Here is an 11,240-nt window from a genome sequence, read left to right as displayed (position 1 = left end):
AGGCCAAACTTGAAGATAAGCTCCAGTCATAGGGGCATGCTGTCCACAGTACCTGAAAACAGCTAGTCTGAAAGAAAATCTCCTGAAACATGTAGGTATTGTGTGGACATCAGGTCCTTTGCACCAGCTGATTTGCCCCCCCAAAATCAGGGCACTGCTTACTCATATAGATGTAGCCTTGGGTACTAATGTGAAGCACTCTCACCCTGTTTTGGGACAAGTGACAACAACAAGCAAATGTAATTGATAATTTTTAAAGCAAATGATAAAATGCTGTAATCCTCCATTTATCTGCTCCTGGTAAATCATCCCCTCTACAAAAAAAGATACTATAATCACACTGTGTGTCTAAGTCATCCGGAAGTATATTTAGGGCAAAGCTATATCTGATTTGTAGTCATAATCCTATCTTGCAGTTTTTGGCTGCAATATGCATGCCTTAGGTAAGGATTCTCATCTGAAACTGAGCAAGATACATAAAAGAACTAACAATTTTAAAGCCCTTTATGTACATTTTTCTGCCACATCTGCCTTAAGCTTTGTTGAGCAAGATAAGTCTTTGGTTAAGACATAAAGAATATCATTGTACATAAAAAACTATCTTTGTTAAATTTACAAGAAAAAAAGGCAATAAATGTAATAGCAGTTAACTATTTAGACATATTTAAAACTGCACAAAACAGGCTGTTTTAATACCTATCAACCAAAATCAAAAATATTAAGAATGTTAAGGCTATCTGCATAGACTTGCAAGTGCAGACTTAATGTGTGATTCCATTTCATTGAGCAATCCCACTTTCAGTTTTAACGCTGAACACTATCTTAGCATTTACATCTTGTAGACATCCATCTGACAAGAATTTCTCTGGAGTGTAAATAGGGTAATTAAACATCCTGCAGTTACAAATAATTCCGCAGCAGAGCATAGGAAGTGGTTTGTTCTTCTAGCAGCTACATACCTATTGTTAAAAAAAAAAAAAAGGCCCCTTTTTGTGATAAAATCTGTCCCCCCCCTCCCCCTAAAGACAATGATTCACCAGTTTTCATCCTTCCAACAAGTTCACTTTCTCCCACTTTATATGCAGGTTTGGAAGGCTTCAAACTCATCCGGGGGAATAGATGTCTCCGCAAAAAATATTAGAGAAATGGGACATGGGATTGACTGGTAAACAAAGACCTGTTTTCAAGTTCATAAGCGTAAGCACTGGCAAAAATCAAATGGTGTTTAGTTTCACCAGGTAAAGTAAAACATTTAATAAAAGATTCTTTAGCCATAAACGTGACCAATGAAATAGGACTTCAATGCAGTCAGGATGAGGAAAAGAATTTAGTGTGGTCACAAAACCATATGAATCCTTCCATTTGGTTTGAGAAAAGTGATGGTGAACACAGGAGAGAAGGCAGTAAGGCTGATAGAAATGAAGATATAATCACAGAAATGACCAAAACTAAGATGAAAGCAAACTTACAAGTTTTCTGCAATATTTAAAAAATATATATATGCACTATACAATCAGAGAACAGAAAATGTGCTATCTAGGGAGAAACTATACCAAATTTCTTAAACAAGCTATAAAGTATGTGAGGCTTTTTTTTTTTTTTTTTTTGACAGTGAGAATAGCTTAAAACAGGAATGGACAATTGAACAAAATACAAAAGGAATGTAGCAGTGTTCAGTTACGTCACATTAGTCTGTTATTTTACTTTGATATCCTTATCCCCTTCATCTTGGAAACTGATTATTATGATAGACTGGAGAAAACTGAGTTATGTTGCAAAACCAGAATGGCAAGGCTGACCAAGGAGCCGGCTAGTGGAAAGATGACAAGCAGATGCTTGAAAAGGGAACAGCCAAAGCATGACAGTAGTTACTGTCATGCAGCAGTCAGTAGGAGTCAGCCATTGCTTTCATACTGATATTTTCATTAGTGCTCTCAGCACAAAAAAAATGAAGTTTTCTGTGTAATTTACCAATGACACAACAGTTGGAAGAGAATTATATGACTCTGAGGCGTGGCTCATAATAATGTTTACTAATGGGCTCATCATGCAGTCAGAAATTAAACCAGCAATTTCTTATATAAAACTAAGGGCTTACTATCCAGAATCACAGACTAAGGAGAGAAAATGGGTGGTTCATCTCTCTTTAAAAGACACTCAAATGTGTCTAGACCTCTCTTTAAAAGAGAAAAAAAAAAAGAATTAAAAACATAAGCTGAGTATACAATACATGTTCACTAACCACAATAAAAGAATCCAGATCTACAATAAACATTTTCTTTTTTTTTTTTTAAGTAAGTCATGTATTCATTGAAGCTTGATACATTGCAGTCTATGATGACACTTGACCCTGAAAGACACCATTAGACAGTGGCCTTAAAAATTATTTAATTCTGTATAGTCTGAACCATTCAAGTTATAGGAAACAGCAACAAGCTGAAGAGCAATTGGATAGAACAAGGAAAGAACTTTTAGAAATATGAGTTTTTTCTAGCCCCATTATCAGATTATGGGTTGTTTACTTTATGAGACCCCAGTCCTGCAAATTGCTCTCTGACTTAACATGAGATTCACAGCTCTTCTTTTGGCACCTAAACCAGAACCAATGGCATTTATGTAGTTAAGTGTTAAAGGACCAAGGACAAAGCCTATCTCCCAATACTCTCTAAACTGAATTTGTGCATTTTGAAATGCAATTCTCCGATCCTACATGAGTGGCCCAGGGTTTCTGCACACAAACAGGAGCACCCTAGTGGAAGTAGCTCCTATTGAAGGTTGGTCAAATTCATATCTAACACACATAACCTGAATCATTCACATGAGTAGATTCTCATAAGCTTGGCGTCTAATACATTTGGGCTGTTTAAAATTGCTGCCTTTGCTTCTGTTACTACCTGTACAGATAGACCTTCTCTGGTTCTTCAAGTTAAGAGCCAAGAAAATTCACAAGGCACAAATGAGGCCATTTACCATGTTTGAGTATTAAGTCTTGCCTTTAAAGAGGATTTGCAAAGGGAAAGAGGTCTTTGAGATGGCTACAACAACGTGAGTCACATACATATTTCAGATGCCTTTTTAAAAGCTATAAAACTGCAGTTGTTCCTTTTTTGTGTGTAACAAGGGAGTGGGTAAATCTGGATCTCTTGAGTCTTAGACCACTGCCTTAACCAGCAGACTGCACAGCACAACAAAGTCATTTGAATTTGGCCCCAAACTGGCTTTGATGCTTTTAACCAAATGGTGTATACTAAAGCAAAACAGTAGCTCATATGAAAGACTGAGGCTGTGAGAGAATTCAGCTAAATGGAAGAAGTCAATTTAGGACAACTGAGCACTAACATTAGACCTCACTCTCATATTTAATGATGAGGAACTGGCAAAGTCCAAAATATAGAAAGTTTCATTTATCTTCTAAAAATATGTCAGCACGGTCACTGTATTATTATTCAAATAAGCTCCCAGTTTATGTCTTCTGTACCATTCACTACTGCATTTATTTATATCTATCCTAGAATCATAGTTTCTTACTCATCACTGTACCATCAAGTGCCTCCCATTTGAGCTGTAGCAAATTCCCTAGCAGATTTCATGCAGTGGTTGGCATATCTCAGTTTCTGAGGCAAAACTGTTTAGAAGAGAGTGAATTGAGAGAAAGTAATATGTATTGAGAGAAGATAAGATGTTTTAGCACATCTTCTATTAATTTCCTCTTTCTAGGACCCCAGACTGTCCTAATTTTCACCTGCACAAATCTTTTTGCATGTCTCTAATCAGACATGCCTCTTCTCCAGCACTCACTCCTTACGTTCTTCACTGTGAGTTTCCCAGTATTCCACTGAGGCAAAACTTTTGAACTACTTCTGCTATGCAAGAGGCTTATACAAAAACCTTGTCTTTGTAGCACAAGATACATATTGAAAGAAACCTATGAACACAAATGGAGAACCAAGAATTTGGGAACAGTATGGAGCAGGTTTTCTAATATCAAGAAGTCTGAAAAAAATCACAATATATATATCAGGCACATCACTGACAAAGATAAATTTATCTTATAATCTGGAAATGGAAGGGAGAAGTTAATTACCAAGTTTAGCTTCAGTCATGTTATTTTTTGGATAAAAAGTATAATTTTCTTCCGGGAGGTGGGGGGGGGGCACAAATACTAAATGTTATCAGAATAAACCATCAGCCTAAAAATATCTACCAAAACAAGTGGGATAGCACTAGTCTAGAAATATCAGTAGCAACTGATAGAATGACATTCCATTTCACCAATGAACTGCAAAGAAGCAGGTTTGCAACAGAGTTCTTGTTCTCTGCACCTGGCATAACCATTACTTTTTTTTTCCTTTAGATATTTTTCTACTTGTTTGGTCTGCTTTATTCTAACTTAATTTTGACCAAAAAAAAGGAAAAAAAAACACCCTAACAAGATAATACAGAGTAGGGAAGGCAAGGAGAAAGCAATGCTATGTTATCAAAAGCCTTAATAGCCTTTCAGTCTCCTTATCCATATTTAACAGGACAATAATATTCAATTTATTCTCAAATGGGTGAGTAAAACGATAGCTGAGACTGAAAAGGGGCACTGAAAAATGAAGCATCAGTAGCTGACTGAATGCATCTTTGTTGCTTATTCCTTTGGGATCAGTAGGAAACATGGCCTGGCAACTTTAACTCAATGTTCATCAAATGTTTGCACTGGAACTTCCCAAGATATTTCAACCTCTCTCCACACTGACAGTTCTTCACAGGGATGCATGCTTTTAGCTCTGCTGGAGACCTGGACAGAGCATGCCCCTGACTCTCTTCTGGCTGCACATTGGGTTTTCTTCCAGGGAAAGCCAAAGGGCTAGTGTGAATCCACATTATGTCCCAACACGGGGTGAGGATACAGCTGTAGCTTGCACCTAAACTCAACAGCACCCAAGAACTAACGTGTTCTGTAACAGACATAGCCACGGAGAGCTCTTGAATGATGTATTTGCCCTTCTGCAAATCCCCAGAAGACTTACCTGCCTGTATGTGCATTTCTTCTTGGCCATCCCCAAAGTGATGCTTCGCCTGTCGTGCTATGAAGGTGTCCAAACTGCCCACATTCGAGCTCTCCATCATGATGAACTGCTGCATACTGTGACATCCCTGTTCCTAAGCAAATTCCCCTCTCCCTTCCTCAGCATACTCATGTTCCAGGAACTTCCACATGTTAATATAACTTCCAGGTCTCAGTGATTTTCACCTTAATTCTTCACTCTCCTCCATAGCAAACATTATTTGACCAGGAAACAGTAACTGCTGACAAGCGCACTGAATAAAGAATAACTGGGTAATGGGCTGGGCTCCTCAACTATGGATTTCAATATAAATGTTTATAAACACGCAAAACCCAGAAATACTAATAATTTGTTAATAGCTTTATTATAATTTCACGTGTAAGAGAGGGTTAATATAACTGAAGAAAACTATGTTTTCCTGATTGTTTCAATTCAATGTTCTCCATGAATACAACAAATCATTGAATGAAGTTTTTGGATTTAGATAAAGAAACAATAGAGAACCCATAGAATCACACCATTTCATTACACTAAAGAATAAAAGTAGACTTATGAATAACCGTTATGTCACACTATGACGATTTGAAAGCAAAGACTGAGACAGTAATGTAATAAAAAATATGTTTATTTCCTCATGCAAGCTCTTGGATTAGTAACATCCATTAAAATAATGCGATTACTAATTTAGAAAGGATAACCCAAAATCGTTGATTACTAGTTTAGAAAGGATAACCCCAAACCATCAGTTACTGCACTATTAATCGGAAACACTGCTTATCCCTACTTGAAAGCTTTCTTGTTCACTCTCCTAGCGAGAGGACTCTCAACCTCGAGGAGTTACCTTAACCCAGCGTCCCAGGAAAAGGGGAGGGGGGGGAAATACTCATGGTCCAGCCGGAGAGGATGATCAGGTCACGTTCCCGTCCCTGCTCAAACTCTCCTAGCTCCCAAGTCTCTCTTTATACGGCTGGGGCTCTGGGCAAACACTGCTTTTGCTGACTTTTGCGAGTTTCACAGTCACAGGACTGTTTGTTTGTCTGCTTGGGGGGACCCTGCTAGCGAGGCAAGACCACAATACCTCCGTATCGCTTCCTCCCTCCCTGCGGGTCCATGCAGATTCCTTGGCCTTGTCAGGCGGCAGAGTTCTTTAGTCCCGTTAACTCTTCTATTCCGCAGCCTTGAGCATATCAGTCCTTGTGCAGGCAGGCAAACTTCTTTAGTCCTGTTAACTCTTCACTCACTCATCACGTTACATAAATGTTTTATGAAATGCTATATTGTTCTCCCAAATAATTATATATAATTTTTCATAAGAAATTCCCTCCATCAATTACAGTCACATTGTTTAGTATCAGATCCTTTCTCGATGGAAGAAACCTTTTGTCTCTAAGTGGATTACCTTCCTAAATGCAATAACAATTATTTACTGAAACACGCACAATACAAATAAATAACAATACAAAAACTAAAATATTCCTTCTCAAGAATGCAGGAAATAATTTGACTAGTAACAAAATAATTCTTTTAACATGAAGACATCACTGAGGATTTTTTCTTTTTCTTCTTTGTACATCATAGATAGACTGCTAGATTTGTCTACAAAGTGCCTACAACCCTGCCACAAATTCTGCAAAGCCAGAGCTGTCCATCAAGACAAGGCATATGGAAAAGGGTACTGGGGCTCAGTGATGCACTCCAGAGGCACTGAGTGCCCTTAGCTCACACTTACTTTTGGCTACACATGAAGCCATTCTAGCCAACAGAAATAATCACTTTATTATTCATATTTGTGCAGACATGTACATAAAATTAAGATGTCCTTTTTTAAAATGTAATTTAGAAAGTGAACTAAGTGAGGCAGAGACAATAACTGAGCATATTTAAACAACTAGAGATATAAAAGCCTGATATACAAAGTCCCCTCTTACATAAACATTATCAATATCTCTGCCTTGTACAACAGGGTGGCATTTACTATTTAGGAGGCTGAAAAGAAAATGGCTTTAGTTTGAACCTAATCACAATGTATTTAAATAATTAAAAAATATTACAGTTACAGTCCAGTTTATAAAAGAAGTTATATGATCTATTCATTTCCCCTTCTATCCCCATTTCTAGTTCTAAACATTGTTTAAAAAAAAACAATTAAAAATTAAATAGGGGAGAGTCAAAGCAATGTCTTATACCCTATATCAGTAAAGGGGCAAAGCATTCTTTCTCATCTCTGAAGCAGTACAAATAAGGACATATAATATTCATGCTTGATGCAAAAGCCAGCAAAATTTTTTTTAAACTAACACATTTAAACATATTGTTTTAGCTCATCACACAATGAAAATGAAACATCTGAGTTAGCATTCTGATATATTTCACATCTACTTTCTTTCGCTGTGGTTTCCTAAATTCTGTCTTTCCAGTAACTTCCAGTGAAATCAGACTAGATGGCCAGGGCAGTAGTTGCATTCAAACAAGCAAACTTTCTGCTGCCTGATGTTCCCACACAACACAAGCCATAACATAACTTGCCTATGTTCCCAAACGTGCAGCTGTGAGAACAAACGAAAGCAAGTTCTCACACCGATGTACGGTGCAGCGTTTCCCTGCAGTGATAAGCATTTGGCTTCCACTTTCATACCACACCAAGCCAAGTTAAAGTGCATCCGATGGTAAGTCTCTGTACTACCCAACTGCCAGGGCAGCGCGGGGGCCAGCTGCCCCCTAAGGGACAGGAGCTGGTAGCAGCAGGGGCTCCCCCGGCAGCAGGGCAGGGCCCGTCCCACCACCCTCCAGGGGAGCAGGGCAGGCTATATATCTCACAGGAACAAAACAAAAAGGCTTTTTTTTTTTTTTTAAGAGCAGAAAACTATAGAGGAAAAGTATTTAGGTGACTAATACTATCTTTAATACTCTTACAGGACAGAAATTTGAACAATGAACCTATGAAGGCCAAAATATCATGTAATACACAAAACCCGTAAATTTTAAATTCTAGGAATCATAATCCCTTCAGCAACCTAGAATCCTATTCCTGAGCTCATTTCACATGCAGAAATTAGATCAATTCATTAGATGTCTGTTTAGTGTCCTAATGAAGTCAATCCTTTTTTTCCTTCCCAGTTTTTTTCCCCTTTCTCTCTCTTTCTCCAGAGGCTTAGGTATGGTTAATTTGCTTCCCTTTAAGTTCATTACCAGTGAAGACATCCAAAAAGTACACTAACTTTACTCACCTCACATGGAGGTCTTTACTTTCTTCACTGAATGGGAAGTTTTGCCACAGCTTTGAGGAGGACAGGACTGAACTAATGGTGAAGGCCTTTGAAAATCCCACAGCAGACTGCTTTGTAGCAGTACTGTTCATACGCTTACTGTTCCTCCTGTCCTTGTAAAAAAAAAAAAAAAAAAAAAAAAAAATAGTCCAGCCAGCTTCATCCTTCATAGTATTTTGACTCTTCCCACCACAATCTGTTAATCGCTGAATACACAGGTTTAGTCCAAAGGTGATGTTTTTTGGAAGAGGAGGGAAATGAAGAGCACCTTAGCAAAAACAGGGACTGCACAAATCATCTGCTACCTCATTTAAACATTTGTGCTGTGTTGCTGGCAGCATGGAAGGGATGTTTATGGTGATCCACTTCTTCAGAGAAAGTGGCATTTGCACAGGGCCTTCAAACACACAATCATTTACTGCCCAAACCTTTGCCTAGGTCTTAGGTGCATAGGTTATGCCTGACAAAAGAAAAAGATTAAAAAATATTGAAAATTCTTCAGTAGGAAAATTTCACATGAAAATGTTGATACAGTCTAAATACAGGATTCTGGTTTAACTCATTGTCACTGGTTATACAGAAGTTAACAGAACTCAGATTCTGGAAAAAACTATTCTGAGAGTTACAGAGGTGTCAATAGCTTTCTTATCAGCTTACCTAATATTGCATGAAAGGCCCAAGCCCAAAATGAAACTACAAGTAAACAGAGCTGCCATTATTTTTACTAGAAAAAGGGGACAAAATTATGTTCAGTAATAGATTTTGAGAAGAAGCTGAAAACAGTCAATGCAAAAGCTACAGACCACATTTAAAACTCATACTTTTATAAGATCCTTTCCTCTATTAGGATTGAAAAATATTCTGCAAACCTTAGTTAAGCTCATTGGCACATCTGAAATCAACATGAGGTCCCATATTCTTAGACATATGGTGAAGACTGCCTTGGCTTCACTTGAGATTTCTCTTGAGCAGGCCAGCTGTAGAGGATAGCTCTCCTTGGCCTGGGAAGCCCAAACTGCAGAATCAATAAGGACTGCTGGAAAAGTCCTCGCACTGACAACTCCATTTCGTGAAACCAGATGCCTCAGCAGCCAACCTGAGCAGACAACTAGGAAATTTTCTACTGTTTTTACAGGTACTACCTTTCTTCTGGGCAAGAAATCTCTCTCTGGCCAGTAAAAACTCCCAAAATATACACCGGCAGAGTAAGTCTTTATTAGTGCCTCCAATTGTATTAGTTTCTCCCACTTTATTAGTGCCGCTGGGTTCCCGTCCCAGCTGAGATTTTTGAGTTGATCATACAAGAATTTGTTTTGCTGGCAGAGTAAGGTTGATCTAAGCTGTTAGGACAAAATAGTAAGGATTTGCAAGAGTCAGAACTTCTTGTACAGTGAGTTTTTACCAAACAGAGGCTGTGCAAAATCTCACTAACGCTACCATGGTGGGCTACTCCTGGGGCTTTCTTTGCATTACCTGCTGCAGACAGTGCAGCTGACAGCACAAGCCCTTAAAAACGCAATACCTTTTTGTGGCTGTTTTTTCCTCCTGCCTGAACATAGTAGTCATCACTTCCTCATGCCTTTATTCATTGCAAAGCAAAACTGTGCAGCAGAAACAGCAAAACCTACAAATCCACTGGAGCCTCGGCACCCATCCTTCAGCACATCCTAGCCAAGCACCAGGGTGTCTCCTGCACAGGCAATAGCACCACTGCCAACAGAGCTGGCCACAAAACCCGCAGAAGGCAGTTCCTGCTTTCCCTTGCTGACCCCAGCAATAGCCCTTCCAGCATAAAGTTTTACAGTCCTGTTACAATCCCCAGCAACCAGTTCCTACACTCCAGAGCACCTAAGGCTGATCTGATATTCTGATCCCTGGCATGTCAGGGCACTTTCCAGAAACTGCACGTGAATGAGAAAAGCAACTCGAACAGCCAGTTCTACATTACTTTGCTTTTCTATGGCAGTAAATACTTTATGTGTGTGATCCTTGCCTATGCAGCAAAGTTTTCATGAAGACACCCCCTGCAAGTTTTAATTGCAAAACAATCACGTTCAGCAGTTGAGTCACTCCTAAATATTATGAATAATCTACTGCAGGATGCTTTGCATTTCAAAGAGGGACAATTTGTTTCAGAGACTGAATTTTGCAAACTAGTATCAAGCTTCCCTGGAAGGTTAACAAAGAGATACAAGGAGAGCCGCACAAAATTAGGTCTGTTTAATGAAACAACACAAAGAGAAAGATCAGGGCAGTGTAGCATCTCACAAGTGTTTCTCCAAGGTATGTGGCAGAGCAGGGAGCAAGGCATCAGTCACGCATGGGCAAACACCTGCTGCAACACTGCCTTCCCAGCAAGTCTCAGCAGGGTGTGGCGAAGTGGGAGCCTTTCTGCTAAGGGACTGGAATCTTCTGCCAGGGAATTGATCTGTGTGGATCACTGACTTCAGGACCAGCCCCTACATCCCTCCTGCCAAAGCTCTGGCTTTCCTGGAGCAGATCAGGAAGCCAACGCTTCCTCATAGGGTCAAGCAGAGAAGGCTTTATCTCCCCTATAGCCAAGACACTCTTCAACTCTCCTTTCGGGTGCCCCCCCTCGTTTCTGCCAGCCCTTGAAGAGCTGCAGCAGGAGAAGGTTGCTCAGCTGCTGGGGACAGCACTGGTCCCCACAAGCGAGAGGGCAGCCTTGGGGCTGCTCTGGCCTCCCTTCACTGCAGGGCGGGTATCGGACAGGGCAGAGAGCCCACAGCTCTTCTCTGCCCAGGCAAGGCAAGGTGGTTTGTGCTAAATGTGGTACTGAGACCAGATTAACCTGATGGTTAATGAGACCCTTTCTCCACACACATCCTTTTCTGAGAGAAATAGCTTGAATGCAGGGCTAATAAAACTATTGTGTTTAAGATGCTTCAAATTAAGACTG

This window comes from Apteryx mantelli, chromosome 1 (assembly GCF_036417845.1).
Source record: "Apteryx mantelli isolate bAptMan1 chromosome 1, bAptMan1.hap1, whole genome shotgun sequence".
In the NCBI taxonomy this organism is placed as follows: domain Eukaryota; kingdom Metazoa; phylum Chordata; class Aves; order Apterygiformes; family Apterygidae; genus Apteryx; species Apteryx mantelli.
This window is presented reverse-complemented; position numbering follows the sequence as displayed.